The sequence below is a fragment of the Pristiophorus japonicus genome, chromosome 1 (assembly GCF_044704955.1).
Source record: "Pristiophorus japonicus isolate sPriJap1 chromosome 1, sPriJap1.hap1, whole genome shotgun sequence".
NCBI classification, from domain to species: Eukaryota; Metazoa; Chordata; class Chondrichthyes; family Pristiophoridae; genus Pristiophorus; species Pristiophorus japonicus.
The window spans coordinates 475,933,620-475,958,972 of record NC_091977.1 but is presented as its reverse complement, the minus strand read 5'-3'; the positions used below and the strand labels follow the sequence as shown (position 1 = coordinate 475,958,972).

General features: G+C 50.9%; 1 non-coding gene across 1 annotated transcript; it reads right to left on the bottom strand.

The window, feature by feature from the left end:
- Positions 1–7,112: 7,112 nt before the first annotated feature.
- trnal-cag (transfer RNA leucine (anticodon CAG)) lies at positions 7,113–7,185 on the bottom strand. The gene has a single exon. It is a non-coding gene; the product is annotated as a tRNA-Leu (tRNA).
- Positions 7,186–25,353: the final 18,168 nt, after the last annotated feature.

Here is a 25,353-nt window from a genome sequence, read left to right as displayed (position 1 = left end):
TCTGCCGCTTCCCTTCGATTGACAGGTGGGGAGCGGAGCAGTGCAGTCGAAAACAAAGCAAAGCAAAGTCGTCCTTAGGTGGTTGGTTGCACTCCGTCTTGAAGCAGTGCGCATTCTTTTGAAGTAAGTATGTGCGTGGTAAGTGGCAATTCGCTAAAGGCAGAGCTCATAATATGACGAGCAGTTTTCAGCTGAACATGTTGCAGCTGAGGCACAGGACAGTGCCTTCGCCGTTTTGCTTGAACACTTGCATGTGTGTGTCAGCAGGGAGTGCCTTTGAGCAGCAATGCATGTAAAGAGCCAGCACTTTCTTTCAGGCAAAGCCTCAGGCAATAGAAGTCATCTGTCCATCAGTCAGAAAGGGCTCTCGCCTGCTCCCTCACGCTCGTGGCGGCTGCGACGTTGCGCTCAAGTCGCTTCCCTTGCGCAGGCTCGAGCTCTTCTCGGCGTCTTTCACCATATCCATGGCTTCCAGTCCTGCCCTTGCTCGCCTGCTATTTGCTCAGTAACGTCGATTGGAGCAAAGCATTGAAAGTGTTCAGTGAGCAGGCCAACCTGAAGCAGGAGATTTCTGCTGGTCGTGGAATCGCGAGGAGGCAAGTGATAAGGGGCTAGTCAGATGCAAACTGGGAGCTAATGCCAGACGTGAATGGCGAATTAGCTCAAATGGTAGAGCGCTCGCTTTGCATGTGAGAGGTAGCGGGATCAATGCCCGCATTCTCCACTTTTCTTTTGGCTCGGGTAATTGTTCAGACGCAAGAGTTGTGTCAGGTGTGGTGTGAGCCCATCTGCTTCTGAAGGTCACCGCAGGCTGAGGGACATCAAATCCTTTGGTGTGCTGTCGCAGCAAAACTTTCCGATTTTTGCATGAATGCAGCTGAAATGAAAGAAGGAAAAACTTCTATGCAAGTATCAATGCCTTCTCTAAGGATCAAACTCAGGACCTTCAGATTATGAGACTGACACGCTGCCTACTGCGCTAAGAAGACACTTGTCAGCTGAGTAACTGGAGAATGTGACCAACTATGTTCGCTTCCGTGGCATCCAAAGCCAGAATGCAAAGATTGCAAAAATGCTCGAGCCAGGTAGGAGCCGAACCTGCAATCTTCTAATCCGTAGTCAGACGCGTTATCCATTGCGCCGCCGGCCCAGGCTGTGAAAAATAGCTGCGACATCAGGAAGTACACAGGACGGGCAGCATTGAAAGGCATGCGGCAGAGAATCACCAAAGATAAGCACCTCTGCCGCTTCCCTTCGATTGACAGGTGGGGAGCGGAGCAGTGCAGTCGAAAACAAAGCAAAGCAAAGTCGTCCTTAGGTGGTTGGTTGCACTCCGTCTTGAAGCAGTGCGCATTCTTTTGAAGTAAGTATGTGCGTGGTAAGTGGCAATTCGCTAAAGGCAGAGCTCATAATATGACGAGCAGTTTGCAGCTGAACATGTTGCAGCTGAGGCACAGGACAGTGCCTTTGCCGTTTTGCTTGAACACTTGCATGTGTGTGTCAGCAGGGAGTGCCTTTGAGCAGCAATGCATGTAAAGAGCCAGCACTTTCTTTCAGGCAAAGCCTCAGGCAATAGAAGTCATCTGTCCATCAGTCAGAAAGGGCTTTCGCCTGCTCCCTCTCGCTCGTGGCGGCTGCGACGTTGCGCTCAAGTCGCTTCCCTTGCGCAGGCTCGAGCTCTTCTCGGCGTCTTTCACCATATCCATGGCTTCCAGTCCTGCCCTTGCTCGCCTGCTATTGCTCAGTAACGTCGATTGGAGCAAAGCATTGAAAGTGTTCAGTGAGCAGGCCAACCTGAAGCAGGAGATTTCTGCTGGTCGTGGAATAGCGAGGAGGCAAGTGATAAGGGGCTAGTCAGATGCAAACTGGGAGCTAATGCCAGACGTGAATGGGGAATTAGCTCAAATGGTAGAGCGCTCGCTTTGCATGTGAGAGGTAGCGGGATCAATGCCCGCATTCTCCACTTTTCTTTTGGCTCGGGTAATTGTTCAGACGCAAGAGTTGTGTCAGGTGTGGTGTGAGCCCATCTGCTTCTGAAGGTCACCGCAGGCTGAGGGACATCAAATCCTTTGGTGTGCTGTCGCAGCAAAACTTTCCGATTTTTGCATGAATGCAGCTGAAATGAAAGAAGGAAAAACTTCTATGCAAGTATCAATGCCTTCTCTAAGGATCAAACTCAGGACCTTCAGATTATGAGACTGACACGCTGCCTACTGCGCTAAGAAGACACTTGTCAGCTGAGTAACTGGAGAATGTGACCAACTATGTTCGCTTCCGTGGCATCCAAAGCCAGAATGCAAAGATTGCAAAAATGCTCGAGCCAGGTAGGAGCCGAACCTGCAATCTTCTAATCCGTAGTCAGACGCGTTATCCATTGCGCCGCCGGCCCAGGCTGTGAAAAATAGCTGCGACATCAGGAAGTACACAGGACGGGCAGCATTGAAAGGCATGCGGCAGAGAATCACCAAAGATAGGCACCTCTGCCGCTTCCCTTCGATTGACAGGTGGGGAGCGGAGCAGTGCAGTCGAAAACAAAGCAAAGCAAAGTCGTCCTTAGGTGGTTGGTTGCACTCCGTCTTGAAGCAGTGCGCATTCTTTTGAAGTAAGTATGTGCGTGGTAAGTGGCAATTCGCTAAAGGCAGAGCTCATAATATGACGAGCAGTTTGCAGCTGAACATGTTGCAGCTGAGGCACAGGACAGTGCCTTTGCCGTTTTGCTTGAACACTTGCATGTGTGTGTCAGCAGGGAGTGCCTTTGAGCAGCAATGCATGTAAAGAGCCAGCACTTTCTTTCAGGCAAAGCCTCAGGCAATAGAAGTCATCTGTCCATCAGTCAGAAAGGGCTTTCGCCTGCTCCCTCTCGCTCGTGGCGGCTGCGACGTTGCGCTCAAGTCGCTTCCCTTGCGCAGGCTCGAGCTCTTCTCGGCGTCTTTCACCATATCCATGGCTTCCAGTCCTGCCCTTGCTCGCCTGCTATTGCTCAGTAACGTCGATTGGAGCAAAGCATTGAAAGTGTTCAGTGAGCAGGCCAACCTGAAGCAGGAGATTTCTGCTGGTCGTGGAATAGCGAGGAGGCAAGTGATAAGGGGCTAGTCAGATGCAAACTGGGAGCTAATGCCAGACGTGAATGGGGAATTAGCTCAAATGGTAGAGCGCTCGCTTTGCATGTGAGAGGTAGCGGGATCAATGCCCGCATTCTCCACTTTTCTTTTGGCTCGGGTAATTGTTCAGACGCAAGAGTTGTGTCAGGTGTGGTGTGAGCCCATCTGCTTCTGAAGGTCACCGCAGGTTGAGGGACATCAAATCCTTTGGTGTGCTGTCTCAGCAAAACTTTCCGATTTTTGCATGAATGCAGCTGAAATGAAAGAAGGAAAAACTTCTATGCAAGTATCAACGCCTTCTCTAAGGATCGAACTCAGGACCTTCAGATTATGAGACTGACACGCTGCCTACTGCACTAAGAAGACACTTGTCAGCTGAGTAACTGGAGAATGTGACCAACTATGTTCGCTTCCGTGGCATCCAAAGCCAGAATGCAAAGATTGCAAAAATGCTCGAGCCAGGTAGGAGCCGAACCTGCAATCTTCTAATCCGTAGTCAGACGCGTTATCCATTGCACCGCCGGCCCAGGCTGTGAAAAATAGCTGCGACATCAGGAAGTACACAGGACGGGCAGCATTGAAAGGCACGCGGCAGAGAATCACCAAAGATAGGCACCTCTGCCGCTTCCCTTCGATTGACAGGTGGGGAGCGGAGCAGTGCAGTCGAAAACAAAGCAAAGCAAAGTCGTCCTTAGGTGGTTGGTTGCACTCCGTCTTGAAGCAGTGCGCATTCTTTTGAAGTAAGTATGTGCGTGGTAAGTGGCAATTCGCTAAAGGCAGAGCTCATAATATGACGAGCAGTTTTCAGCTGAACATGTTGCAGCTGAGGCACAGGACAGTGCCTTCGCCGTTTTGCTTGAACACTTGCATGTGTGTGTCAGCAGGGAGTGCCTTTGAGCAGCAATGCATGTAAAGAGCCAGCACTTTCTTTCAGGCAAAGCCTCAGGCAATAGAAGTCATCTGTCCATCAGTCAGAAAGGGCTCTCGCCTGCTCCCTCACGCTCGTGGCGGCTGCGACGTTGCGCTCAAGTCGCTTCCCTTGCGCAGGCTCGAGCTCTTCTCGGCGTCTTTCACCATATCCATGGCTTCCAGTCCTGCCCTTGCTCGCCTGCTATTGCTCAGTAACGTCGATTGGAGCAAAGCATTGAAAGTGTTCAGTGAGCAGGCCAACCTGAAGCAGGAGATTTCTGCTGGTCGTGGAATAGCGAGGAGGCAAGTGATAAGGGGCTAGTCAGATGCAAACTGGGAGCTAATGCCAGACGTGAATGGGGAATTAGCTCAAATGGTAGAGCGCTCGCTTTGCATGTGAGAGGTAGCGGGATCAATGCCCGCATTCTCCACTTTTCTTTTGGCTCGGGTAATTGTTCAGACGCAAGAGTTGTGTCAGGTGTGGTGTGAGCCCATCTGCTTCTGAAGGTCACCGCAGGTTGAGGGACATCAAATCCTTTGGTGTGCTGTCTCAGCAAAACTTTCCGATTTTTGCATGAATGCAGCTGAAATGAAAGAAGGAAAAACTTCTATGCAAGTATCAACGCCTTCTCTAAGGATCGAACTCAGGACCTTCAGATTATGAGACTGACACGCTGCCTACTGCACTAAGAAGACACTTGTCAGCTGAGTAACTGGAGAATGTGACCAACTATGTTCGCTTCCGTGGCATCCAAAGCCAGAATGCAAAGATTGCAAAAATGCTCGAGCCAGGTAGGAGCCGAACCTGCAATCTTCTAATCCGTAGTCAGACGCGTTATCCATTGCACCGCCGGCCCAGGCTGTGAAAAATAGCTGCGACATCAGGAAGTACACAGGACGGGCAGCATTGAAAGGCACGCGGCAGAGAATCACCAAAGATAGGCACCTCTGCCGCTTCCCTTCGATTGACAGGTGGGGAGCGGAGCAGTGCAGTCGAAAACAAAGCAAAGCAAAGTCGTCCTTAGGTGGTTGGTTGCACTCCGTCTTGAAGCAGTGCGCATTCTTTTGAAGTAAGTATGTGCGTGGTAAGTGGCAATTCGCTAAAGGCAGAGCTCATAATATGACGAGCAGTTTTCAGCTGAACATGTTGCAGCTGAGGCACAGGACAGTGCCTTCGCCGTTTTGCTTGAACACTTGCATGTGTGTGTCAGCAGGGAGTGCCTTTGAGCAGCAATGCATGTAAAGAGCCAGCACTTTCTTTCAGGCAAAGCCTCAGGCAATAGAAGTCATCTGTCCATCAGTCAGAAAGGGCTCTCGCCTGCTCCCTCACGCTCGTGGCGGCTGCGACGTTGCGCTCAAGTCGCTTCCCTTGCGCAGGCTCGAGCTCTTCTCGGCGTCTTTCACCATATCCATGGCTTCCAGTCCTGCCCTTGCTCGCCTGCTATTTGCTCAGTAACGTCGATTGGAGCAAAGCATTGAAAGTGTTCAGTGAGCAGGCCAACCTGAAGCAGGAGATTTCTGCTGGTCGTGGAATAGCGAGGAGGCAAGTGATAAGGGGCTAGTCAGATGCAAACTGGGAGCTAATGCCAGACGTGAATGGGGAATTAGCTCAAATGGTAGAGCGCTCGCTTTGCATGTGAGAGGTAGCGGGATCAATGCCCGCATTCTCCACTTTTCTTTTGGCTCGGGTAATTGTTCAGACGCAAGAGTTGTGTCAGGTGTGGTGTGAGCCCATCTGCTTCTGAAGGTCACCGCAGGCTGAGGGACATCAAATCCTTTGGTGTGCTGTCGCAGCAAAACTTTCCGATTTTTGCATGAATGCAGCTGAAATGAAAGAAGGAAAAACTTCTATGCAAGTATCAACGCCTTCTCTAAGGATCAAACTCAGGACCTTCAGATTATGAGACTGACACGCTGCCTACTGCGCTAAGAAGACACTTGTCAGCTGAGTAACTGGAGAATGTGACCAACTATGTTCGCTTCCGTGGCATCCAAAGCCAGAATGCAAAGATTGCAAAAATGCTCGAGCCAGGTAGGAGCCGAACCTGCAATCTTCTAATCCGTAGTCAGACGCGTTATCCATTGCGCCGCCGGCCCAGGCTGTGAAAAATAGCTGCGACATCAGGAAGTACACAGGACGGGCAGCATTGAAAGGCATGCGGCAGAGAATCACCAAAGATAGGCACCTCTGCCGCTTCCCTTCGATTGACAGGTGGGGAGCGGAGCAGTGCAGTCGAAAACAAAGCAAAGCAAAGTCGTCCTTAGGTGGTTGGTTGCACTCCGTCTTGAAGCAGTGCGCATTCTTTTGAAGTAAGTATGTGCGTGGTAAGTGGCAATTCGCTAAAGGCAGAGCTCATAATATGACGAGCAGTTTGCAGCTGAACATGTTGCAGCTGAGGCACAGGACAGTGCCTTTGCCGTTTTGCTTGAACACTTGCATGTGTGTGTCAGCAGGGAGTGCCTTTGAGCAGCAATGCATGTAAAGAGCCAGCACTTTCTTTCAGGCAAAGCCTTAGGCAATAGAAGTCATCTGTCCATCAGTCAGAAAGGGCTTTCGCCTGCTCCCTCTCGCTCGTGGCGGCTGCGACGTTGCGCTCAAGTCGCTTCCCTTGCGCAGGCTCGAGCTCTTCTCGGCGTCTTTCACCATATCCATGGCTTCCAGTCCTGCCCTTGCTCGCCTGCTATTGCTCAGTAACGTCGATTGGAGCAAAGCATTGAAAGTGTTCAGTGAGCAGGCCAACCTGAAGCAGGAGATTTCTGCTGGTCGTGGAATAGCGAGGAGGCAAGTGATAAGGGGCTAGTCAGATGCAAACTGGGAGCTAATGCCAGACGTGAATGGGGAATTAGCTCAAATGGTAGAGCGCTCGCTTTGCATGTGAGAGGTAGCGGGATAAATGCCCGCATTCTCCACTTTTCTTTTGGCTCGGGTAATTGTTCAGACGCAAGAGTTGTGTCAGGTGTGGTGTGAGCCCATCTGCTTCTGAAGGTCACCGCAGGCTGAGGGACATCAAATCCTTTGGTGTGCTGTCGCAGCAAAACTTTCCGATTTTTGCATGAATGCAGCTGAAATGAAAGAAGGAAAAACTTCTATGCAAGTATCAATGCCTTCTCTAAGGATCGAACTCAGGACCTTCAGATTCTGAGACTGACACGCTGCCTACTGCGCTAAGAAGACACTTGCCAGCTTAGTAACTGGAGAATGTGACCAACTATGTTCGCTTCCGTGGCATCCAAAGCCAGAATGCAAAGATTGCAAAAATGCTCGAGCCAGGTAGGAGCCGAACCTGCAATCTTCTAATCCGTAGTCAGACGCGTTATCCATTGCACCGCCGGCCCAGGCTGTGAAAAATAGCTGCGACATCAGGAAGTACACAGGACGGGCAGCATTGAAAGGCACGCGGCAGAGAATCACCAAAGATAGGCACCTCTGCCGCTTCCCTTCGATTGACAGGTGGGGAGCGGAGCAGTGCAGTCGAAAACAAAGCAAAGCAAAGTCGTCCTTAGGTGGTTGGTTGCACTCCGTCTTGAAGCAGTGCGCATTCTTTTGAAGTAAGTATGTGCGTGGTAAGTGGCAATTCGCTAAAGGCAGAGCTCATAATATGACGAGCAGTTTTCAGCTGAACATGTTGCAGCTGAGGCACAGGACAGTGCCTTCGCCGTTTTGCTTGAACACTTGCATGTGTGTGTCAGCAGGGAGTGCCTTTGAGCAGCAATGCATGTAAAGAGCCAGCACTTTCTTTCAGGCAAAGCCTCAGGCAATAGAAGTCATCTGTCCATCAGTCAGAAAGGGCTCTCGCCTGCTCCCTCACGCTCGTGGCGGCTGCGACGTTGCGCTCAAGTCGCTTCCCTTGCGCAGGCTCGAGCTCTTCTCGGCGTCTTTCACCATATCCATGGCTTCCAGTCCTGCCCTTGCTCGCCTGCTATTTGCTCAGTAACGTCGATTGGAGCAAAGCATTGAAAGTGTTCAGTGAGCAGGCCAACCTGAAGCAGGAGATTTCTGCTGGTCGTGGAATCGCGAGGAGGCAAGTGATAAGGGGCTAGTCAGATGCAAACTGGGAGCTAATGCCAGACGTGAATGGCGAATTAGCTCAAATGGTAGAGCGCTCGCTTTGCATGTGAGAGGTAGCGGGATCAATGCCCGCATTCTCCACTTTTCTTTTGGCTCGGGTAATTGTTCAGACGCAAGAGTTGTGTCAGGTGTGGTGTGAGCCCATCTGCTTCTGAAGGTCACCGCAGGCTGAGGGACATCAAATCCTTTGGTGTGCTGTCGCAGCAAAACTTTCCGATTTTTGCATGAATGCAGCTGAAATGAAAGAAGGAAAAACTTCTATGCAAGTATCAATGCCTTCTCTAAGGATCAAACTCAGGACCTTCAGATTATGAGACTGACACGCTGCCTACTGCGCTAAGAAGACACTTGTCAGCTGAGTAACTGGAGAATGTGACCAACTATGTTCGCTTCCGTGGCATCCAAAGCCAGAATGCAAAGATTGCAAAAATGCTCGAGCCAGGTAGGAGCCGAACCTGCAATCTTCTAATCCGTAGTCAGACGCGTTATCCATTGCGCCGCCGGCCCAGGCTGTGAAAAATAGCTGCGACATCAGGAAGTACACAGGACGGGCAGCATTGAAAGGCATGCGGCAGAGAATCACCAAAGATAAGCACCTCTGCCGCTTCCCTTCGATTGACAGGTGGGGAGCGGAGCAGTGCAGTCGAAAACAAAGCAAAGCAAAGTCGTCCTTAGGTGGTTGGTTGCACTCCGTCTTGAAGCAGTGCGCATTCTTTTGAAGTAAGTATGTGCGTGGTAAGTGGCAATTCGCTAAAGGCAGAGCTCATAATATGACGAGCAGTTTGCAGCTGAACATGTTGCAGCTGAGGCACAGGACAGTGCCTTTGCCGTTTTGCTTGAACACTTGCATGTGTGTGTCAGCAGGGAGTGCCTTTGAGCAGCAATGCATGTAAAGAGCCAGCACTTTCTTTCAGGCAAAGCCTCAGGCAATAGAAGTCATCTGTCCATCAGTCAGAAAGGGCTTTCGCCTGCTCCCTCTCGCTCGTGGCGGCTGCGACGTTGCGCTCAAGTCGCTTCCCTTGCGCAGGCTCGAGCTCTTCTCGGCGTCTTTCACCATATCCATGGCTTCCAGTCCTGCCCTTGCTCGCCTGCTATTGCTCAGTAACGTCGATTGGAGCAAAGCATTGAAAGTGTTCAGTGAGCAGGCCAACCTGAAGCAGGAGATTTCTGCTGGTCGTGGAATAGCGAGGAGGCAAGTGATAAGGGGCTAGTCAGATGCAAACTGGGAGCTAATGCCAGACGTGAATGGGGAATTAGCTCAAATGGTAGAGCGCTCGCTTTGCATGTGAGAGGTAGCGGGATCAATGCCCGCATTCTCCACTTTTCTTTTGGCTCGGGTAATTGTTCAGACGCAAGAGTTGTGTCAGGTGTGGTGTGAGCCCATCTGCTTCTGAAGGTCACCGCAGGTTGAGGGACATCAAATCCTTTGGTGTGCTGTCTCAGCAAAACTTTCCGATTTTTGCATGAATGCAGCTGAAATGAAAGAAGGAAAAACTTCTATGCAAGTATCAACGCCTTCTCTAAGGATCGAACTCAGGACCTTCAGATTATGAGACTGACACGCTGCCTACTGCACTAAGAAGACACTTGTCAGCTGAGTAACTGGAGAATGTGACCAACTATGTTCGCTTCCGTGGCATCCAAAGCCAGAATGCAAAGATTGCAAAAATGCTCGAGCCAGGTAGGAGCCGAACCTGCAATCTTCTAATCCGTAGTCAGACGCGGTATCCATTGCGCCGCCGGCCCAGGCTGTGAAAAATAGCTGCGACATCAGGAAGTACACAAGACGGGCAGCATTGAAAGGCATGCGGCAGAGAATCACCAAAGATAGGCACCTCTGCCGCTTCCCTTCGATTGACAGGTGGGGAGCGGAGCAGTGCAGTCGAAAACAAAGCAAAGCAAAGTCGTCCTTAGGTGGTTGGTTGCACTCCGTCTTGAAGCAGTGCGCATTCTTTTGAAGTAAGTATGTGCGTGGTAAGTGGCAATTCGCTAAAGGCAGAGCTCATAATATGACGAGCAGTTTGCAGCTGAACATGTTGCAGCTGAGGCACAGGACAGTGCCTTCGCCGTTTTGCTTGAACACTTGCATGTGTGTGTCAGCAGGGAGTGCCTTTGAGCAGCAATGCATGTAAAGAGCCAGCACTTTCTTTCAGGCAAAGCCTCAGGCAATAGAAGTCATCTGTCCATCAGTCAGAAAGGGCTCTCGCCTGCTCCCTCACGCTCGTGGCGGCTGCGACGTTGCGCTCAAGTCGCTTCCCTTGCGCAGGCTCGAGCTCTTCTCGGCGTCTTTCACCATATCCATGGCTTCCAGTCCTGCCCTTGCTCGCCTGCTATTTGCTCAGTAACGTCGATTGGAGCAAAGCATTGAAAGTGTTCAGTGAGCAGGCCAACCTGAAGCAGGAGATTTCTGCTGGTCGTGGAATCGCGAGGAGGCAAGTGATAAGGGGCTAGTCAGATGCAAACTGGGAGCTAATGCCAGACGTGAATGGCGAATTAGCTCAAATGGTAGAGCGCTCGCTTTGCATGTGAGAGGTAGCGGGATCAATGCCCGCATTCTCCACTTTTCTTTTGGCTCGGGTAATTGTTCAGACGCAAGAGTTGTGTCAGGTGTGGTGTGAGCCCATCTGCTTCTGAAGGTCACCGCAGGCTGAGGGACATCAAATCCTTTGGTGTGCTGTCGCAGCAAAACTTTCCGATTTTTGCATGAATGCAGCTGAAATGAAAGAAGGAAAAACTTCTATGCAAGTATCAATGCCTTCTCTAAGGATCAAACTCAGGACCTTCAGATTATGAGACTGACACGCTGCCTACTGCGCTAAGAAGACACTTGTCAGCTGAGTAACTGGAGAATGTGACCAACTATGTTCGCTTCCGTGGCATCCAAAGCCAGAATGCAAAGATTGCAAAAATGCTCGAGCCAGGTAGGAGCCGAACCTGCAATCTTCTAATCCGTAGTCAGACGCGTTATCCATTGCGCCGCCGGCCCAGGCTGTGAAAAATAGCTGCGACATCAGGAAGTACACAGGACGGGCAGCATTGAAAGGCATGCGGCAGAGAATCACCAAAGATAGGCACCTCTGCCGCTTCCCTTCGATTGACAGGTGGGGAGCGGAGCAGTGCAGTCGAAAACAAAGCAAAGCAAAGTCGTCCTTAGGTGGTTGGTTGCACTCCGTCTTGAAGCAGTGCGCATTCTTTTGAAGTAAGTATGTGCGTGGTAAGTGGCAATTCGCTAAAGGCAGAGCTCATAATATGACGAGCAGTTTGCAGCTGAACATGTTGCAGCTGAGGCACAGGACAGTGCCTTCGCCGTTTTGCTTGAACACTTGCATGTGTGTGTCAGCAGGGAGTGCCTTTGAGCAGCAATGCATGTAAAGAGCCAGCACTTTCTTTCAGGCAAAGCCTCAGGCAATAGAAGTCATCTGTCCATCAGTCAGAAAGGGCTCTCGCCTGCTCCCTCACGCTCGTGGCGGCTGCGACGTTGCGCTCAAGTCGCTTCCCTTGCGCAGGCTCGAGCTCTTCTCGGCGTCTTTCACCATATCCATGGCTTCCAGTCCTGCCCTTGCTCGCCTGCTATTGCTCAGTAACGTCGATTGGAGCAAAGCATTGAAAGTGTTCAGTGAGCAGGCCAACCTGAAGCAGGAGATTTCTGCTGGTCGTGGAATAGCGAGGAGGCAAGTGATAAGGGGCTAGTCAGATGCAAACTGGGAGCTAATGCCAGACGTGAATGGGGAATTAGCTCAAATGGTAGAGCGCTCGCTTTGCATGTGAGAGGTAGCGGGATCAATGCCCGCATTCTCCACTTTTCTTTTGGCTCGGGTAATTGTTCAGACGCAAGAGTTGTGTCAGGTGTGGTGTGAGCCCATCTGCTTCTGAAGGTCACCGCAGGTTGAGGGACATCAAATCCTTTGGTGTGCTGTCTCAGCAAAACTTTCCGATTTTTGCATGAATGCAGCTGAAATGAAAGAAGGAAAAACTTCTATGCAAGTATCAACGCCTTCTCTAAGGATCGAACTCAGGACCTTCAGATTATGAGACTGACACGCTGCCTACTGCACTAAGAAGACACTTGTCAGCTGAGTAACTGGAGAATGTGACCAACTATGTTCGCTTCCGTGGCATCCAAAGCCAGAATGCAAAGATTGCAAAAATGCTCGAGCCAGGTAGGAGCCGAACCTGCAATCTTCTAATCCGTAGTCAGACGCGTTATCCATTGCACCGCCGGCCCAGGCTGTGAAAAATAGCTGCGACATCAGGAAGTACACAGGACGGGCAGCATTGAAAGGCACGCGGCAGAGAATCACCAAAGATAGGCACCTCTGCCGCTTCCCTTCGATTGACAGGTGGGGAGCGGAGCAGTGCAGTCGAAAACAAAGCAAAGCAAAGTCGTCCTTAGGTGGTTGGTTGCACTCCGTCTTGAAGCAGTGCGCATTCTTTTGAAGTAAGTATGTGCGTGGTAAGTGGCAATTCGCTAAAGGCAGAGCTCATAATATGACGAGCAGTTTTCAGCTGAACATGTTGCAGCTGAGGCACAGGACAGTGCCTTCGCCGTTTTGCTTGAACACTTGCATGTGTGTGTCAGCAGGGAGTGCCTTTGAGCAGCAATGCATGTAAAGAGCCAGCACTTTCTTTCAGGCAAAGCCTCAGGCAATAGAAGTCATCTGTCCATCAGTCAGAAAGGGCTCTCGCCTGCTCCCTCACGCTCGTGGCGGCTGCGACGTTGCGCTCAAGTCGCTTCCCTTGCGCAGGCTCGAGCTCTTCTCGGCGTCTTTCACCATATCCATGGCTTCCAGTCCTGCCCTTGCTCGCCTGCTATTGCTCAGTAACGTCGATTGGAGCAAAGCATTGAAAGTGTTCAGTGAGCAGGCCAACCTGAAGCAGGAGATTTCTGCTGGTCGTGGAATAGCGAGGAGGCAAGTGATAAGGGGCTAGTCAGATGCAAACTGGGAGCTAATGCCAGACGTGAATGGGGAATTAGCTCAAATGGTAGAGCGCTCGCTTTGCATGTGAGAGGTAGCGGGATCAATGCCCGCATTCTCCACTTTTCTTTTGGCTCGGGTAATTGTTCAGACGCAAGAGTTGTGTCAGGTGTGGTGTGAGCCCATCTGCTTCTGAAGGTCACCGCAGGTTGAGGGACATCAAATCCTTTGGTGTGCTGTCTCAGCAAAACTTTCCGATTTTTGCATGAATGCAGCTGAAATGAAAGAAGGAAAAACTTCTATGCAAGTATCAACGCCTTCTCTAAGGATCGAACTCAGGACCTTCAGATTATGAGACTGACACGCTGCCTACTGCACTAAGAAGACACTTGTCAGCTGAGTAACTGGAGAATGTGACCAACTATGTTCGCTTCCGTGGCATCCAAAGCCAGAATGCAAAGATTGCAAAAATGCTCGAGCCAGGTAGGAGCCGAACCTGCAATCTTCTAATCCGTAGTCAGACGCGTTATCCATTGCACCGCCGGCCCAGGCTGTGAAAAATAGCTGCGACATCAGGAAGTACACAGGACGGGCAGCATTGAAAGGCACGCGGCAGAGAATCACCAAAGATAGGCACCTCTGCCGCTTCCCTTCGATTGACAGGTGGGGAGCGGAGCAGTGCAGTCGAAAACAAAGCAAAGCAAAGTCGTCCTTAGGTGGTTGGTTGCACTCCGTCTTGAAGCAGTGCGCATTCTTTTGAAGTAAGTATGTGCGTGGTAAGTGGCAATTCGCTAAAGGCAGAGCTCATAATATGACGAGCAGTTTTCAGCTGAACATGTTGCAGCTGAGGCACAGGACAGTGCCTTCGCCGTTTTGCTTGAACACTTGCATGTGTGTGTCAGCAGGGAGTGCCTTTGAGCAGCAATGCATGTAAAGAGCCAGCACTTTCTTTCAGGCAAAGCCTCAGGCAATAGAAGTCATCTGTCCATCAGTCAGAAAGGGCTCTCGCCTGCTCCCTCACGCTCGTGGCGGCTGCGACGTTGCGCTCAAGTCGCTTCCCTTGCGCAGGCTCGAGCTCTTCTCGGCGTCTTTCACCATATCCATGGCTTCCAGTCCTGCCCTTGCTCGCCTGCTATTGCTCAGTAACGTCGATTGGAGCAAAGCATTGAAAGTGTTCAGTGAGCAGGCCAACCTGAAGCAGGAGATTTCTGCTGGTCGTGGAATCGCGAGGAGGCAAGTGATAAGGGGCTAGTCAGATGCAAACTGGGAGCTAATGCCAGACGTGAATGGGGAATTAGCTCAAATGGTAGAGCGCTCGCTTTGCATGTGAGAGGTAGCGGGATCAATGCCCGCATTCTCCACTTTTCTTTTGGCTCGGGTAATTGTTCAGACGCAAGAGTTGTGTCAGGTGTGGTGTGAGCCCATCTGCTTCTGAAGGTCACCGCAGGCTGAGGGACATCAAATCCTTTGGTGTGCTGTCGCAGCAAAACTTTCCGATTTTTGCATGAATGCAGCTGAAATGAAAGAAGGAAAAACTTCTATGCAAGTATCAACGCCTTCTCTAAGGATCGAACTCAGGACCTTCAGATTATGAGACTGACACGCTGCCTACTGCACTAAGAAGACACTTGTCAGCTGAGTAACTGGAGAATGTGACCAACTATGTTCGCTTCCGTGGCATCCAAAGCCAGAATGCAAAGATTGCAAAAATGCTCGAGCCAGGTAGGAGCCGAACCTGCAATCTTCTAATCCGTAGTCAGACGCGTTATCCATTGCACCGCCGGCCCAGGCTGTGAAAAATAGCTGCGACATCAGGAAGTACACAGGACGGGCAGCATTGAAAGGCACGCGGCAGAGAATCACCAAAGATAGGCACCTCTGCCGCTTCCCTTCGATTGACAGGTGGGGAGCGGAGCAGTGCAGTCGAAAACAAAGCAAAGCAAAGTCGTCCTTAGGTGGTTGGTTGCACTCCGTCTTGAAGCAGTGCGCATTCTTTTGAAGTAAGTATGTGCGTGGTAAGTGGCAATTCGCTAAAGGCAGAGCTCATAATATGACGAGCAGTTTTCAGCTGAACATGTTGCAGCTGAGGCACAGGACAGTGCCTTCGCCGTTTTGCTTGAACACTTGCATGTGTGTGTCAGCAGGGAGTGCCTTTGAGCAGCAATGCATGTAAAGAGCCAGCACTTTCTTTCAGGCAAAGCCTCAGGCAATAGAAGTCATCTGTCCATCAGTCAGAAAGGGCTCTCGCCTGCTCCCTCACGCTCGTGGCGGCTGCGACGTTGCGCTCAAGTCGCTTCCCTTGCGCAGGCTCGAGCTCTTCTCGGCGTCTTTCACCATATCCATGGCTTCCAGTCCTGCCCTTGCTCGCCTGCTATTTGCTCAGTAACGTCGATTGGAGCAAAGCATTGAAAGTGTTCAGTGAGCAGGCCAACCTGAAGCAGGAGATTTCTGCTGGTCGTGGAATCGCGAGGAGGCAAGTGATAAGGGGCTAGTCAGATGCAAACTGGGAGCTAATGCCAGACGTGAATGGCGAATTAGCTCAAATGGTAGAGCGCTCGCTTTGCATGTGAGAGGTAGCGGGATCAATGCCCGCATTCTCCACTTTTCTTTTGGCTCGGGTAATTGTTCAGACGCAAGAGTTGTGTCAGGTGTGGTGTGAGCCCATCTGCTTCTGAAGGTCACCGCAGGTTGAGGGACATCAAATCCTTTGGTGTGCTGTCTCAGCAAAACTTTCCGATTTTTGCATGAATGCAGCTGAAATGAAAGAAGGAAAAACTTCTATGCAAGTATCAACGCCTTCTCTAAGGATCGAACTCAGGACCTTCAGATTATGAGACTGACACGCTGCCTACTGCACTAAGAAGACACTTGTCAGCTGAGTAACTGGAGAATGTGACCAACTATGTTCGCTTCCGTGGCATCCAAAGCCAGAATGCAAAGATTGCAAAAATGCTCGAGCCAGGTAGGAGCCGAACCTGCAATCTTCTAATCCGTAGTCAGACGCGTTATCCATTGCACCGCCGGCCCAGGCTGTGAAAAATAGCTGCGACATCAGGAAGTACACAGGACGGGCAGCATTGAAAGGCACGCGGCAGAGAATCACCAAAGATAGGCACCTCTGCCGCTTCCCTTCGATTGACAGGTGGGGAGCGGAGCAGTGCAGTCGAAAACAAAGCAAAGCAAAGTCGTCCTTAGGTGGTTGGTTGCACTCCGTCTTGAAGCAGTGCGCATTCTTTTGAAGTAAGTATGTGCGTGGTAAGTGGCAATTCGCTAAAGGCAGAGCTCATAATATGACGAGCAGTTTTCAGCTGAACATGTTGCAGCTGAGGCACAGGACAGTGCCTTCGCCGTTTTGCTTGAACACTTGCATGTGTGTGTCAGCAGGGAGTGCCTTTGAGCAGCAATGCATGTAAAGAGCCAGCACTTTCTTTCAGGCAAAGCCTCAGGCAATAGAAGTCATCTGTCCATCAGTCAGAAAGGGCTCTCGCCTGCTCCCTCACGCTCGTGGCGGCTGCGACGTTGCGCTCAAGTCGCTTCCCTTGCGCAGGCTCGAGCTCTTCTCGGCGTCTTTCACCATATCCATGGCTTCCAGTCCTGCCCTTGCTCGCCTGCTATTTGCTCAGTAACGTCGATTGGAGCAAAGCATTGAAAGTGTTCAGTGAGCAGGCCAACCTGAAGCAGGAGATTTCTGCTGGTCGTGGAATCGCGAGGAGGCAAGTGATAAGGGGCTAGTCAGATGCAAACTGGGAGCTAATGCCAGACGTGAATGGCGAATTAGCTCAAATGGTAGAGCGCTCGCTTTGCATGTGAGAGGTAGCGGGATCAATGCCCGCATTCTCCACTTTTCTTTTGGCTCGGGTAATTGTTCAGACGCAAGAGTTGTGTCAGGTGTGGTGTGAGCCCATCTGCTTCTGAAGGTCACCGCAGGCTGAGGGACATCAAATCCTTTGGTGTGCTGTCGCAGCAAAACTTTCCGATTTTTGCATGAATGCAGCTGAAATGAAAGAAGGAAAAACTTCTATGCAAGTATCAATGCCTTCTCTAAGGATCAAACTCAGGACCTTCAGATTATGAGACTGACACGCTGCCTACTGCGCTAAGAAGACACTTGTCAGCTGAGTAACTGGAGAATGTGACCAACTATGTTCGCTTCCGTGGCATCCAAAGCCAGAATGCAAAGATTGCAAAAATGCTCGAGCCAGGTAGGAGCCGAACCTGCAATCTTCTAATCCGTAGTCAGACGCGTTATCCATTGCGCCGCCGGCCCAGGCTGTGAAAAATAGCTGCGACATCAGGAAGTACACAGGACGGGCAGCATTGAAAGGCATGCGGCAGAGAATCACCAAAGATAGGCACCTCTGCCGCTTCCCTTCGATTGACAGGTGGGGAGCGGAGCAGTGCAGTCGAAAACAAAGCAAAGCAAAGTCGTCCTTAGGTGGTTGGTTGCACTCCGTCTTGAAGCAGTGCGCATTCTTTTGAAGTAAGTATGTGCGTGGTAAGTGGCAATTCGCTAAAGGCAGAGCTCATAATATGACGAGCAGTTTGCAGCTGAACATGTTGCAGCTGAGGCACAGGACAGTGCCTTTGCCGTTTTGCTTGAACACTTGCATGTGTGTGTCAGCAGGGAGTGCCTTTGAGCAGCAATGCATGTAAAGAGCCAGCACTTTCTTTCAGGCAAAGCCTCAGGCAATAGAAGTCATCTGTCCATCAGTCAGAAAGGGCTTTCGCCTGCTCCCTCTCGCTCGTGGCGGCTGCGACGTTGCGCTCAAGTCGCTTCCCTTGCGCAGGCTCGAGCTCTTCTCGGCGTCTTTCACCATATCCATGGCTTCCAGTCCTGCCCTTGCTCGCCTGCTATTGCTCAGTAACGTCGATTGGAGCAAAGCATTGAAAGTGTTCAGTGAGCAGGCCAACCTGAAGCAGGAGATTTCTGCTGGTCGTGGAATAGCGAGGAGGCAAGTGATAAGGGGCTAGTCAGATGCAAACTGGGAGCTAATGCCAGACGTGAATGGGGAATTAGCTCAAATGGTAGAGCGCTCGCTTTGCATGTGAGAGGTAGCGGGATCAATGCCCGCATTCTCCACTTTTCTTTTGGCTCGGGTAATTGTTCAGACGCAAGAGTTGTGTCAGGTGTGGTGTGAGCCCATCTGCTTCTGAAGGTCACCGCAGGCTGAGGGACATCAAATCCTTTGGTGTGCTGTCGCAGCAAAACTTTCCGATTTTTGCATGAATGCAGCTGAAATGAAAGAAGGAAAAACTTCTATGCAAGTATCAATGCCTTCTCTAAGGATCAAACTCAGGACCTTCAGATTATGAGACTGACACGCTGCCTACTGCGCTAAGAAGACACTTGTCAGCTGAGTAACTGGAGAATGTGACCAACTATGTTCGCTTCCGTGGCATCCAAAGCCAGAATGCAAAGATTGCAAAAATGCTCGAGCCAGGTAGGAGCCGAACCTGCAATCTTCTAATCCGTAGTCAGACGCGTTATCCATTGCGCCGCCGGCCCAGGCTGTGAAAAATAGCTGCGACATCAGGAAGTACACAGGACGGGCAGCATTGAAAGGCATGCGGCAGAGAATCACCAAAGATAGGCACCTCTGCCGCTTCCCTTCGATTGACAGGTGGGGAGCGGAGCAGTGCAGTCGAAAACAAAGCAAAGCAAAGTCGTCCTTAGGTGGTTGGTTGCACTCCGTCTTGAAGCAGTGCGCATTCTTTTGAAGTAAGTATGTGCGTGGTAAGTGGCAATTCGCTAAAGGCAGAGCTCATAATATGACGAGCAGTTTTCAGCTGAACATGTTGCAGCTGAGGCACAGGACAGTGCCTTCGCCGTTTTGCTTGAATACTTGCATGTGTGTGTCAGCAGGGAGTGCCTTTGAGCAGCAATGCATGTAAAGAGCCAGCACTTTCTTTCAGGCAAAGCCTCAGGCAATAGAAGTCATCTGTCCATCAGTCAGAAAGGGCTCTCGCCTGCTCCCTCACGCTCGTGGCGGCTGCGACGTTGCGCTCAAGTCGCTTCCCTTGCGCAGGCTCGAGCTCTTCTCGGCGTCTTTCACCATATCCATGGCTTCCAGTCCTGCCCTTGCTCGCCTGCTATTGCTCAGTAACGTCGATTGGAGCAAAGCATTGAAAGTGTTCAGTGAGCAGGCCAACCTGAAGCAGGAGATTTCTGCTGGTCGTGGAATAGCGAGGAGGCAAGTGATAAGGGGCTAGTCAGATGCAAACTGGGAGCTAATGCCAGACGTGAATGGGGAATTAGCTCAAATGGTAGAGCGCTCGCTTTGCATGTGAGAGGTAGCGGGATCAATGCCCGCATTCTCCACTTTTCTTTTGGCTCGGGTAATTGTTCAGACGCAAGAGTTGTGTCAGGTGTGGTGTGAGCCCATCTGCTTCTGAAGGTCACCGCAGGTTGAGGGACATCAAATCCTTTGGTGTGCTGTCTCAGCAAAACTTTCCGATTTTTGCATGAATGCAGCTGAAATGAAAGAAGGAAAAACTTCTATGCAAGTATCAACGCCTTCTCTAAGGATCGAACTCAGGACCTTCAGATTATGAGACTGACACGCTGCCTACTGCACTAAGAAGACACTTGTCAGCTGAGTAACTGGAGAATGTGACCAACTATGTTCGCTTCCGTGGCATCCAAAGCCAGAATGCAAAGATTGCAAAAATGCTCGAGCCAGGTAGGAGCCGAACCTGCAATCTTCTAATCCGTAGTCAGACGCGTTATCCATTGCACCGCCGGCCCAGGCTGTGAAAAATAGCTGCGACATCAGGAAGTACACAGGACGGGCAGCATTGAAAGGCACGCGGCAGAGAATCACCAAAGATAGGCACCTCTGCCGCTTCCCTTCGATTGACAGGTGGGGAGCGGAGCAGTGCAGTCGAAAACAAAGCAAAGCAAAGTCGTCCTTAGGTGGTTGGTTGCACTCCGTCTTGAAGCAGTGCGCATTCTTTTGAAGTAAGTATGTGCGTGGTAAGTGGCAATTCGCTAAAGGCAGAGCTCATAATATGACGAGCAGTTTTCAGCTGAACATGTTGCAGCTGAGGCACAGGACAGTGCCTTCGCCGTTTTGCTTGAACACTTGCATGTGTGTGTCAGCAGGGAGTGCCTTTGAGCAGCAATGCATGTAAAGAGCCAGCACTTTCTTTCAGGCAAAGCCTCAGGCAATAGAAGTCATCTGTCCATCAGTCAGAAAGGGCTCTCGCCTGCTCCCTCACGCTCGTGGCGGCTGCGACGTTGCGCTCAAGTCGCTTCCCTTGCGCAGGCTCGAGCTCTTCTCGGCGTCTTTCACCATATCCATGGCTTCCAGTCCTGCCCTTGCTCGCCTGCTATTGCTCAGTAACGTCGATTGGAGCAAAGCATTGAAAGTGTTCAGTGAGCAGGCCAACCTGAAGCAGGAGATTTCTGCTGGTCGTGGAATCGCGAGGAGGCAAGTGATAAGGGGCTAGTCAGATGCAAACTGGGAGCTAATGCCAGACGTGAATGGCGAATTAGCTCAAATGGTAGAGCGCTCGCTTTGCATGTGAGAGGTAGCGGGATCAATGCCCGCATTCTCCACTTTTCTTTTGGCTCGGGTAATTGTTCAGACGCAAGAGTTGTGTCAGGTGTGGTGTGAGCCCATCTGCTTCTGAAGGTCACCGCAGGCTGAGGGACATCAAATCCTTTGGTGTGCTGTCGCAGCAAAACTTTCCGATTTTTGCATGAATGCAGCTGAAATGAAAGAAGGAAAAACTTCTATGCAAGTATCAACGCCTTCTCTAAGGATCGAACTCAGGACCTTCAGATTATGAGACTGACACGCTGCCTACTGCACTAAGAAGACACTTGTCAGCTGAGTAACTGGAGAATGTGACCAACTATGTTCGCTTCCGTGGCATCCAAAGCCAGAATGCAAAGATTGCAAAAATGCTCGAGCCAGGTAGGAGCCGAACCTGCAATCTTCTAATCCGTAGTCAGACGCGTTATCCATTGCACCGCCGGCCCAGGCTGTGAAAAATAGCTGCGACATCAGGAAGTACACAGGACGGGCAGCATTGAAAGGCACGCGGCAGAGAATCACCAAAGATAGGCACCTCTGCCGCTTCCCTTCGATTGACAGGTGGGGAGCGGAGCAGTGCAGTCGAAAACAAAGCAAAGCAAAGTCGTCCTTAGGTGGTTGGTTGCACTCCGTCTTGAAGCAGTGCGCATTCTTTTGAAGTAAGTATGTGCGTGGTAAGTGGCAATTCGCTAAAGGCAGAGCTCATAATATGACGAGCAGTTTTCAGCTGAACATGTTGCAGCTGAGGCACAGGACAGTGCCTTCGCCGTTTTGCTTGAACACTTGCATGTGTGTGTCAGCAGGGAGTGCCTTTGAGCAGCAATGCATGTAAAGAGCCAGCACTTTCTTTCAGGCAAAGCCTCAGGCAATAGAAGTCATCTGTCCATCAGTCAGAAAGGGCTCTCGCCTGCTCCCTCACGCTCGTGGCGGCTGCGACGTTGCGCTCAAGTCGCTTCCCTTGCGCAGGCTCGAGCTCTTCTCGGCGTCTTTCACCATATCCATGGCTTCCAGTCCTGCCCTTGCTCGCCTGCTATTGCTCAGTAACGTCGATTGGAGCAAAGCATTGAAAGTGTTCAGTGAGCAGGCCAACCTGAAGCAGGAGATTTCTGCTGGTCGTGGAATCGCGAGGAGGCAAGTGATAAGGGGCTAGTCAGATGCAAACTGGGAGCTAATGCCAGACGTGAATGGGGAATTAGCTCAAATGGTAGAGCGCTCGCTTTGCATGTGAGAGGTAGCGGGATCAATGCCCGCATTCTCCACTTTTCTTTTGGCTCGGGTAATTGTTCAGACGCAAGAGTTGTGTCAGGTGTGGTGTGAGCCCATCTGCTTCTGAAGGTCACCGCAGGCTGAGGGACATCAAATCCTTTGGTGTGCTGTCGCAGCAAAACTTTCCGATTTTTGCATGAATGCAGCTGAAATGAAAGAAGGAAAAACTTCTATGCAAGTATCAACGCCTTCTCTAAGGATCGAACTCAGGACCTTCAGATTATGAGACTGACACGCTGCCTACTGCACTAAGAAGACACTTGTCAGCTGAGTAACTGGAGAATGTGACCAACTATGTTCGCTTCCGTGGCATCCAAAGCCAGAATGCAAAGATTGCAAAAATGCTCGAGCCAGGTAGGAGCCGAACCTGCAATCTTCTAATCCGTAGTCAGACGCGTTATCCATTGCACCGCCGGCCCAGGCTGTGAAAAATAGCTGCGACATCAGGAAGTACACAGGACGGGCAGCATTGAAAGGCACGCGGCAGAGAATCACCAAAGATAGGCACCTCTGCCGCTTCCCTTCGATTGACAGGTGGGGAGCGGAGCAGTGCAGTCGAAAACAAAGCAAAGCAAAGTCGTCCTTAGGTGGTTGGTTGCACTCCGTCTTGAAGCAGTGCGCATTCTTTTGAAGTAAGTATGTGCGTGGTAAGTGGCAATTCGCTAAAGGCAGAGCTCATAATATGACGAGCAGTTTTCAGCTGAACATGTTGCAGCTGAGGCACAGGACAGTGCCTTCGCCGTTTTGCTTGAACACTTGCATGTGTGTGTCAGCAGGGAGTGCCTTTGAGCAGCAATGCATGTAAAGAGCCAGCACTTTCTTTCAGGCAAAGCCTCAGGCAATAGAAGTCATCTGTCCATCAGTCAGAAAGGGCTCTCGCCTGCTCCCTCACGCTCGTGGCGGCTGCGACGTTGCGCTCAAGTCGCTTCCCTTGCGCAGGCTCGAGCTCTTCTCGGCGTCTTTCACCATATCCATGGCTTCCAGTCCTGCCCTTGCTCGCCTGCTATTTGCTCAGTAACGTCGATTGGAGCAAAGCATTGAAAGTGTTCAGTGAGCAGGCCAACCTGAAGCAGGAGATTTCTGCTGGTCGTGGAATCGCGAGGAGGCAAGTGATAAGGGGCTAGTCAGATGCAAACTGGGAGCTAATGCCAGACGTGAATGGCGAATTAGCTCAAATGGTAGAGCGCTCGCTTTGCATGTGAGAGGTAGCGGGATCAATGCCCGCATTCTCCACTTTTCTTTTGGCTCGGGTAATTGTTCAGACGCAAGAGTTGTGTCAGGTGTGGTGTGAGCCCATCTGCTTCTGAAGGTCACCGCAGGTTGAGGGACATCAAATCCTTTGGTGTGCTGTCTCAGCAAAACTTTCCGATTTTTGCATGAATGCAGCTGAAATGAAAGAAGGAAAAACTTCTATGCAAGTATCAACGCCTTCTCTAAGGATCGAACTCAGGACCTTCAGATTATGAGACTGACACGCTGCCTACTGCACTAAGAAGACACTTGTCAGCTGAGTAACTGGAGAATGTGACCAACTATGTTCGCTTCCGTGGCATCCAAAGCCAGAATGCAAAGATTGCAAAAATGCTCGAGCCAGGTAGGAGCCGAACCTGCAATCTTCTAATCCGTAGTCAGACGCGTTATCCATTGCACCGCCGGCCCAGGCTGTGAAAAATAGCTGCGACATCAGGAAGTACACAGGACGGGCAGCATTGAAAGGCACGCGGCAGAGAATCACCAAAGATAGGCACCTCTGCCGCTTCCCTTCGATTGACAGGTGGGGAGCGGAGCAGTGCAGTCGAAAACAAAGCAAAGCAAAGTCGTCCTTAGGTGGTTGGTTGCACTCCGTCTTGAAGCAGTGCGCATTCTTTTGAAGTAAGTATGTGCGTGGTAAGTGGCAATTCGCTAAAGGCAGAGCTCATAATATGACGAGCAGTTTTCAGCTGAACATGTTGCAGCTGAGGCACAGGACAGTGCCTTCGCCGTTTTGCTTGAACACTTGCATGTGTGTGTCAGCAGGGAGTGCCTTTGAGCAGCAATGCATGTAAAGAGCCAGCACTTTCTTTCAGGCAAAGCCTCAGGCAATAGAAGTCATCTGTCCATCAGTCAGAAAGGGCTCTCGCCTGCTCCCTCACGCTCGTGGCGGCTGCGACGTTGCGCTCAAGTCGCTTCCCTTGCGCAGGCTCGAGCTCTTCTCGGCGTCTTTCACCATATCCATGGCTTCCAGTCCTGCCCTTGCTCGCCTGCTATTTGCTCAGTAACGTCGATTGGAGCAAAGCATTGAAAGTGTTCAGTGAGCAGGCCAACCTGAAGCAGGAGATTTCTGCTGGTCGTGGAATCGCGAGGAGGCAAGTGATAAGGGGCTAGTCAGATGCAAACTGGGAGCTAATGCCAGACGTGAATGGCGAATTAGCTCAAATGGTAGAGCGCTCGCTTTGCATGTGAGAGGTAGCGGGATCAATGCCCGCATTCTCCACTTTTCTTTTGGCTCGGGTAATTGTTCAGACGCAAGAGTTGTGTCAGGTGTGGTGTGAGCCCATCTGCTTCTGAAGGTCACCGCAGGCTGAGGGACATCAAATCCTTTGGTGTGCTGTCGCAGCAAAACTTTCCGATTTTTGCATGAATGCAGCTGAAATGAAAGAAGGAAAAACTTCTATGCAAGTATCAATGCCTTCTCTAAGGATCAAACTCAGGACCTTCAGATTATGAGACTGACACGCTGCCTACTGCGCTAAGAAGACACTTGTCAGCTGAGTAACTGGAGAATGTGACCAACTATGTTCGCTTCCGTGGCATCCAAAGCCAGAATGCAAAGATTGCAAAAATGCTCGAGCCAGGTAGGAGCCGAACCTGCAATCTTCTAATCCGTAGTCAGACGCGTTATCCATTGCGCCGCCGGCCCAGGCTGTGAAAAATAGCTGCGACATCAGGAAGTACACAGGACGGGCAGCATTGAAAGGCATGCGGCAGAGAATCACCAAAGATAGGCACCTCTGCCGCTTCCCTTCGATTGACAGGTGGGGAGCGGAGCAGTGCAGTCGAAAACAAAGCAAAGCAAAGTCGTCCTTAGGTGGTTGGTTGCACTCCGTCTTGAAGCAGTGCGCATTCTTTTGAAGTAAGTATGTGCGTGGTAAGTGGCAATTCGCTAAAGGCAGAGCTCATAATATGACGAGCAGTTTGCAGCTGAACATGTTGCAGCTGAGGCACAGGACAGTGCCTTTGCCGTTTTGCTTGAACACTTGCATGTGTGTGTCAGCAGGGAGTGCCTTTGAGCAGCAATGCATGTAAAGAGCCAGCACTTTCTTTCAGGCAAAGCCTCAGGCAATAGAAGTCATCTGTCCATCAGTCAGAAAGGGCTTTCGCCTGCTCCCTCTCGCTCGTGGCGGCTGCGACGTTGCGCTCAAGTCGCTTCCCTTGCGCAGGCTCGAGCTCTTCTCGGCGTCTTTCACCATATCCATGGCTTCCAGTCCTGCCCTTGCTCGCCTGCTATTGCTCAGTAACGTCGATTGGAGCAAAGCATTGAAAGTGTTCAGTGAGCAGGCCAACCTGAAGCAGGA